This window comes from Schistocerca americana, chromosome X (genome assembly GCF_021461395.2).
Source record: "Schistocerca americana isolate TAMUIC-IGC-003095 chromosome X, iqSchAmer2.1, whole genome shotgun sequence".
NCBI classification, from domain to species: Eukaryota; Metazoa; Arthropoda; class Insecta; order Orthoptera; family Acrididae; genus Schistocerca; species Schistocerca americana.
The window spans coordinates 336,764,949-336,772,788 of record NC_060130.1 but is presented as its reverse complement, the minus strand read 5'-3'; positions in this window follow the sequence as shown (position 1 = coordinate 336,772,788).

Genomic DNA, 7,840 nt, shown 5'->3' with positions numbered 1-7,840 from the left:
GAGGCGACATGCCGCGGTCGTATTGTGCAAAACACATTAAGTTGGCGCCGGATGGGAGGCTGGCATGTAGGTATATGGGCCAGCGCTGAGAAGTCGCCGACAGCGCATTTTAGGCCGGGAATACACCAGAAAAATGTTCAAATGTGTGTGAAATCTTATGTGACTTAATTGCTAAGGTCATCAGTCCCTAAGCTTACACACTACTTAATCTAAATTATCCTAAGGACAAACACACACATCCATGCCCGAGGGAGGACTCGAATCTCCTCCGGGACCAGCCGAATACAGCAGAGGATGGGACCTTGTCAGAGAGCAAGCCGCCAAAATAAATGCAAACGTTCTGCGTATTTCCTTGGGACAGGGAAACTGGCATCCAGACGTCCAGACTGTTTCAAAACATGTTTAAGTATGATGCTTTTGGTAAGTTTATGTCCGTTCTTTGGAAACTTTGAAATGGAGGCAACGGGGTAGATAACAAGTTGTTTATGGAGGGCTGTGCTTCCACTCTTAATTGAGTTAGCAAAAGACACGGCAAATGTGTGGGAAAGAGGCCGCGAAGCAGAATCGTTTTTCCGTTTTCTTCCAATTAACTTTAAATTGTATGATTTGTCAAATCGGTTGGCAGTGCAAAGGCCATTCTCCAAGCTTAGGATACTGGGCTCCAGCTCGTGATTGGCTTGTGCGAAAGAGGGGTAAGTCAAAAAAGAGAAATGTTCTTTTGGAACCGAGCTGAGGAGGAAGCGGTGAGAAAGGAAGAAGGATCACTCTTGTGCAAGTCTTTTGTAGCGGCGCTTTGCTAGTAAAGAACTGCAGGTGTCTACCTAAATCGACTGAGGTGGCGCAGTGGTTAGACACTGGACTCGCAATCGGGAGGACAACGGTTCAATTCCGCGTCCGGCCATTCTCATTTAGTTTTTCCGTGATTTCCCTAAATCGCTCCAGGCAAATGCCGGGATGGTTCCTTTCAAAGGGCACGGCCGACTTTCTTACACGTCCTTCACTAATGCGATGAGACCGATAACCTCGCTGTCTGGTCTCCTTCCCCAAACAACCCAACCCCCCTCCCTCTCTCTACCTGAACGGTGAGACTTGTGTCCTTTGCTAGTGTGCGACTTGGAGCCTGTGCCAGTCACCTTCTGATCCGTCAGAGGTACTGCTTACATCATCACGGTCATGAGTGACGCGCGGGCCACGGTGGCCAAGCGGTTCTAGGCGCTTCAGTCTAGAACCGCGCGACTGCTACGGTCGCAGGTTCGAATCCTGCCTCGGGTATGGATGTGTGTGATGTCCTTAGGTTAGTTAGGTTTAAGTAGTTCTAAGTTCTAGGGGACTGATGACCTCAGACGTTAAGTCCCATAGTGCTCAGAGCCATTTGAACGAGTGACGCAGGCGTGTACTTCTTTGTCTTGAGTCGTCTGTCTAAACATTTGACATATTCCGACACGCACAGTCGTGGCACGGAGTGAAATTGGTTTGGCAGACCAGCAAACGGGTCCACCTACACACTGGAATCCATCGAGGTTCCAGAGGCTCATAGGGAAGTACCTGCATCCTGAATTAACAGAACGCGAGACCGGGTACTTGCATTTTTCGGGAACGCGCATTTAATAACAGATTGCCGCCGTCCATGACTTCAGTTGCCCAACGCATCGTGGTGTGCCGCCTTGACCAGCAGGAGGGAAAGGCCATGTCCTATGTGGGCGACAGAAGCGACCGACAGCGCGCGACAGCTTCAGGCGGCAAAGTACAACCGCAGTTATTGTTATGGAAGTGTCCTACATGAGCGACATCTGTGTCACTGCCTGCAAATGGCGACGTTTGAATTCAAACGTGTTTGAATCTTGTCGCTTGTAGCGCGTGCGACAGCGGCAGCCATATTCCAAACTGTACAGGGTTTTGTGAGGCAGCAGACAACATGTCGACGGATTTCACCGAAATTTCAATAGCAGAAGTTAGTCAGAGGCGCTGTTTGTGGGATATAAGACAGAAAAACTACCACAATAGATTCACATGTAACCAAGAATGGGCTGCTAAATAAATGTCCTGTGACGACGGCCTCCCTTCGGGTAGACCGTTCGCCTGGCGCCAGTCTTTTGATTTGACGCCACTTCGGCGACTTGCGCGTTGATGGGGATGAACCGATGATGATTAGAACAACACAACACCCAGTCCCTGAGCGGAGGAAATCTCCGACCCAGCCGGGAATCGAACCTGGGCCCTTAGGATTGACAGTCCGTCGCGCTGACCACTCAGCTACCGGGGGCGGACAATGGGCGGCTGTGGCCAATGTATTGGGCTCAACAAGTAAGTATCGTTTTTTTTCTTTTGCATGTGCGAATATTCATATTTATGTCATTACGATATCCAAAAAAAGTTGGTTTTATAGTTTATGATCGTATATCAGTTACAAGTTCATCTCATTGGAGTTATTTCTTTTCTTATCTGATTTCGTTTTGCAGTTGCCAAAAAGCGATTAAATATGTATGACACTTTTTAAATATTTGATTAGAACTACTGATTAAGACGCATTTTACATTACAATACTTAGTAATGTACATTGGCATCTGTGATGAAGGTAGAAATTACGTACTTGCTCCACTTAAATTTTCTACATTTTATTTACACAATACACGCAAAAATAGAGTTTAGGGATTTATTTATCATTAAAATAAAGCTTTTCTGAATATGCGCTTCAGTTTTGCCTTTTATAACGATATGTCTGCCGTTCATGAGGTGTGCAAACGTAGACGCCGCGCTCAATATCAGATTTTTTTCACCTTTACAAATCCATGACTCAAAGGAGTTTCCTTTTTTTCATGGCATCTGCTCTACGTTTGCTTTTCTTCTTCTGTATTTTGTAAATACAATGTAAAGACTGGAATGGGAAGTTGTCATGTTCTTAAATATCCCTGAACATTCTGGTATAGTTTTCCGTTCGTTAACTGTTGTAGGCAGTCTCATTAATGTACATGTAATAAAATATTTTATTTTTTCGACAATGTGAAGATGACTGTAATTATGCCACTTAGTATTAGAATATTATGTTATGCACGGATGTTTTGAAATCCAAGTAATACGCAGTAACTTGCCTAATGATATGTTGTGGTAGCTGCAGTGTATGTGGATTACATTATTCACTGCTGCGTGTGTTGTTCTGATTATATATTTTGAAGCTGTTATGTGTGTATAAGACCTGAATACTGTTGTGATAGGTGACTCAGATTTTGTATTGTATTAATATAATTAAGAAGCCAAAGAATTAGCTGATTACTTTACAATGGTACTTAAAAATTAAGTGGTATATAATTTGTAGAATAACAAGTTTCACTTTCGTCTTATTCTCTATCAATTTTGCTCAAGTGGAAAACAGAAGACATATTCCTTTCGTTTTGGCTAATATTTCCAAGTATACTGCAGTTTCCAGAATGAGATTTTCACTCTGCAGCGGAGTGTGCGCTGATATGAAACTTCCTGGCAGATTAAAACTGTGTGCCCGACCGAGACTCGAACTCGGCACCTTTGCCTTTCGCGGGCAAGTGCTCTACCAACTGAGCTACCGAAGCACGACTCACGCCCGGTACTCACAGCTTTACTTCTGCCAGTACCTCGTCTCCTACCTTCCAAACTTTACAGAAGCTCTCCTGCGAACCCTGCAGAACTAGCACTCCTGAAAGAAAGGATATTGCGGAGACATGGCTTAGCCACAGCCTGGGGGATGTTTCCAGAATGAGATTTTCACTCTGCAGCGGAGTGTGCGCTGATATGAAACTTCCTGGCAGATTAAAACTGTGTGCCCGACCGAGACTCGAACTCGGCACCTTTGCCTTTCGCGGGCAAGTGCTCTACCAACTGAGCTACCGAAGCACGACTCACGCCCGGTACTCACAGCTTTACTTCTGCCAGTACCTCGTCTCCTACCTTCCAAACTTTACAGAAGCTCTCCTGCGAACCCTGCAGAACTAGCACTCCTGAAAGAAAGGATATTGCGGAGACATGGCTTAGCCACAGCCTGGGGGATGTTTCCAGAATGAGATTTTCACTCTGCAGCGGAGTGTGCGCTGATATGAAACTTCCTGGCAGATTAAAACTGTGTGCCCGACCGAGACTCGAACTCGGCACCTTTGCCTTTCGCGGGCAAGTGCTCTACCAACTGAGCTACCGAAGCACGACTCACGCCCGGTACTCACAGCTTTACTTCTGCCAGTACCTCGTCTCCTACCTTCCAAACTTTACAGAAGCTCTCCTGCGAACCCTGCAGAACTAGCACTCCTGAAAGAAAGGATATTGCGGAGACATGGCTTAGCCACAGCCTGGGGGATGTTTCCAGAATGAGATTTTCACTCTGCAGCGGAGTGTGCGCTGATATGAAACTTCCTGGCAGATTAAAACTGTGTGCCCGACCGAGACTCGAACTCGGCACCTTTGCCTTTCGCGGGCAAGTGCTCTACCAACTGAGCTACCGAAGCACGACTCACGCCCGGTACTCACAGCTTTACTTCTGCCAGTACCTCGTCTCCTACCTTCCAAACTTTACAGAAGCTCTCCTGGAAACATCCCCCAGGCTGTGGCTAAGCCATGTCTCCGCAATATCCTTTCTTTCAGGAGTGCTAGTTCTGCAGGGTTCGCAGGAGAGCTTCTGTAAAGTTTGGAAGGTAGGAGACGAGGTACTGGCAGAAGTAAAGCTGTGAGTACCGGGCGTGAGTCGTGCTTCGGTAGCTCAGTTGGTAGAGCACTTGCCCGCGAAAGGCAAAGGTGCCGAGTTCGAGTCTCGGTCGGGCACACAGTTTTAATCTGCCAGGAAGTTTTATACTGCAGTTGTTTTACATATTCCTACTTTCATATTAGTGTAATTAATGGGTCACATAATACAATGAAAAATATAAATCCACAGTCACAAAGATAACTTTTATTACATATTTGCTTATCTGGTTTCAGAAGACGATGCCAAAAACAAATGGAAATCCCTGAGAGACTATTTGCGAAGAGAACTGATGAAGAAACCAATAACATCATCAGGTGACGCAGCTAATGCATGGAGTAGCAAGTGGTGTTATTTCCAGACGTTGATGTTTCTGAAGGACATAATGACACCAAGAGAGACTGTAACAAATGTGGCACTTGAATGTCAACAATCACTGTCATCAAAAGGTGACAGTGACACTGAAGTGACAGAAAGTGATCTTGGTGAAAGTATAGTCTTCAATGGCCACGTTGATTGTGTTGTGACTGAGGAGTTCCTGCCCAGCACAAAAGACCATAACTCTATGGATACCACATCACCACCTCCATCGTCACTGACACAGTCAGCGAAGAGAAGACAATCTGCTAGTTTTGAGAGAGAACTGCTTGTAATGGAAGCGAAAAAGATCAAAATTTTCGAGTGACAAGGCGAATGTGAAAACAGAAAATTTTTGTTGTTATTTTAAGCAAATTGAACCACTAGAATAAATTATAAATAATGGAGCAATAATTGATGTACTGAGAAGCAAAATTTCAAATAAAAAATAATAGAAGTAAGTACCTTTTTTGTCTGTAACCATATCTTGTAACCTGCCATTCTGGTTTCAGTGATTCAAGGCTGTGGATAGTAACTACCAGTACAGTTTTTATTAGTGACATGTACCTGCTTTTAAACTGAGTGATTAATTTATATCACTTACCATGATAGTCTTTTTGTTTGCATTTTCATAGATTTGTACAAGCTCCTATTAGAAAGCATCCTCAGAATTTTCTTATTTGCTGTTGAAACAACAAGACACAGATCAAGATTTATATAACTTAGGTTCAAGTAGTACAGTACATTGTGGATAGATTAAATCTGTTAAGGAAACTGATCTGCAGGGAGACCATGTTGTGATGTGGCAAAAAGGTTGTGGAAATTGGACATGAGTATATTGGGATAACTTTTTGTACATTTCAAGAATAGTGAATGTTTTTGTACTGAGGCCAGATATTTCTACCAGAGGATTGCAGTTTTATGTAACAGGAGCAGGGAATATGCCACATTTTGGATATTCTTTGAAATGTAGAAGGTTTGTTGGTCTGCAGTGAGACCAACAGGTGGTGGTTTTCTGTCATTCATCATGTTCCATAGATTACATCATGGAGGAGAACCTTCACGAATGTGGAGCAAATCAAGATATACACTGTTGTTGGTACATGCACTGTCTGCACAAGAATCTTTACTCCATTTCTTATTTCTGGATTCTGTGTTTATAGCCACTGGATTACACAGAGCTTTCCTCTCCCCACAAGATACTTTAGTGCCAGGAGTTATCCAGTTTTTATCTTTCTGTTCAGTATTGCCCTTGTTTTATTGTTAAAAAAACGAGATTGGAGTTGTTCCTGGAATATATTTAAGGAAGAGTTAAAGTTACTATTAACGTGCTTTATAAAATTCTCCCTTACATTATTTCCATAACTTCTCACTATGGTGATAGTCATTGTTAATGGTACAGTGATATAACAGTTTTGGTATAATCAGTGCCTAACTCGCCAGTAAATTTTATTGATAACATTTGAATATCATGGTCAGATAAATGATTGACTATAGGTTTTACAGCTAAATAGCTGAATGTTGTTGGATTTGAAACCAAATCGTCAGTAGCTGTTTCACAGTCTCATTCAACCATGATACAGAGTGACACTGTGGAAAATAACACAATGATGGACATGAACATTCTCATGAATTAAAAGCACTAGCAGTTTTCTTCGTTGATAAATATGTTTGTGAAGAGATATATTTATGCACTAGTTAGTAATGAAAACATACAAGTATGTATTTAAATGTTTATTCCAAATTTCCATTTTGTACACTATTAAAATATTTACAAAATTCATTTCTGATATTTGTTGCATCTTGATGTGAGGAATTTAACCTCACTGAGCTGCGAATATTTGTTCCCACACTTGACTCAGTGACTGTGTTACATGGCGAGTCAACACCTTCTTTGTCAATAATAATATTATGCAGAATAGTTGTTGCTTTCACAATGGCTACTGCATTGTCCACATCCGTTTCTATTGGTTTCAACAAGGTTCTCCATTTTGAGGAGAGAATTCCAAATGAGCATTCAACAACTCTCCTTGCTCATGAAAACCTTTCACTAAAGACTGCCTTCTCAGCAGTTAAATTTCTACCTGGGTATGGTCTCATTAAGTTTGACCTCAGCAGAAACGCTTCATCTCCAACAAACACAAATGGCCCTTTCATGTTCTAACTTGGCAGGAATGATTCCCCAGGCAAAATTATTTCATTTGATTCAATTTTCCTACGAAATACTTAATTATTGAATACTCCAGCATCACTGTCTCTTCCATATGCACCAACATCAATTACAGAAAATCTATATTTGCCATCCGTTACTGACAGCAGGACTATTGAAAAGTAATTTTTATAATTGAAATATTGACTTCTCGAATTTGGGGAGATGCGAATTCTGATGTGTTCCCCATCTATACTGCCAATGCAATTTGGAAACTGTCATTTTTCCAGAAAGTCCTTTTCAGTATTGGCAAAATACTCTTCTGTTGTTTGTGGCATATGTAATGGTTGGAAATATAACCACAGAGCTCTTGAGACTTCCTTCACAGTATTTGTCACTGTTGTTTTGCCAACCCTGAAGGAATAAGAGAGCTGGCGAAATGACACTCCCGTTGCATAATACCTGAAGGAAGAATAATTTTTTGTTTGTATACTGTTTTTGCTTCGTAAAAGTAGTATGTCTTATATTGGAACAGGTAATCTATAATAATAGCTTCCTCTACGGACACCTATTTCCTGTCAGCAAAAAGGTAATAAACTAGTATCATAAAGAGAGAAAGATGGGTGACTGGTGAG